The sequence below is a fragment of the Cynoglossus semilaevis genome, chromosome 6, assembly GCF_000523025.1.
Source record: "Cynoglossus semilaevis isolate Cse_v1.0 chromosome 6, Cse_v1.0, whole genome shotgun sequence".
In the NCBI taxonomy this organism is placed as follows: domain Eukaryota; kingdom Metazoa; phylum Chordata; class Actinopteri; order Pleuronectiformes; family Cynoglossidae; genus Cynoglossus; species Cynoglossus semilaevis.
Genome location: NC_024312.1, coordinates 633,942 through 635,015, shown reverse-complemented (window position 1 = coordinate 635,015; position 1,074 = coordinate 633,942).

The window sequence follows — 1,074 nt, the reverse complement described above, 5'->3', positions numbered from 1 at the left end:
CAGCGAGCAGCTTTATGTATATTATACTCACTGCTCTTGATGCAGTACAATCATAAAATACATTTTTTTCTGTCCTGTTTGTTTGTTGTTTTCTTTGACTTTGTCCTTTGGCTGAGTTTCATCAGCTGCTCCTCTTCCTCCCGTCATCGTCGTCTCTGTCCTGTCTGTCACAGTCACGTCTCCGTCCTTTTAACCTGATTTGTTACGTTTCACCCCACAGAACAGAGAGTTGAAGATGTCAGACTGATCAGGGAGCAGCATCCTAACAAGATCCCTGTGAGTGCAAATACACAGTATATGTGTATGTGTGTGTGTATATATATGTGTGTGTGTGTATATATGTGTGTGTGTATATATACTGTATATATATATATGTGTGTGTGTCTATATATATATACATTCATATATACATTTTAGTTTTATTAAATGTATTTAGCTTTTGTCCACCTCCTCCCTATTGTTGTCATATTTATGGCTAAGTTACATTAGCCACATTTTGGCTAACACATAGCTAAATAAGACCTCCTTTGACTTTTTCAAATATGTATATTAGTTATTATTATTTTTTAATGTTTTTTTTTTCTCTAAACTACTCCGTCATTACTTCAGCAGCATTTAACTGCTGCTGCTGTCCCATCCTTGAAAGCCTTCTTTGTTATCTGCTCAACGGTCAGCTGTGTTACTGTCTCCGAGCAACCGACGTGAAAACAAACACACACCTCCAGTTTCACCTGCCCATTGTGTCGTTCAGTTTTAGGAGCGCCTCCCGTCAGTCGTCTCGGCTTTAAACCACCTCCCTCTATGTGTGTGTCTGTGTGCGTGTGTGTGTCTGTGCTCCGGGTGGGAACGTAGGCCTGCCAAACTATATATGCTATATCAATAATTTCCGGAACAAATCTCCGGAAAAAAAAAATTCTCAAAAATGACTAAAAATGCACTAATTTGTCTTAAAATACTTAGCTATGTCCATTTCTGTTGTTAAAATTCAGAAAAAATTGACTTTTTTGCTACGCCAACTTTTAATAACAGTGATATACTATACCAATCATTTCTGGAACAAATCTCCGAAAAAAA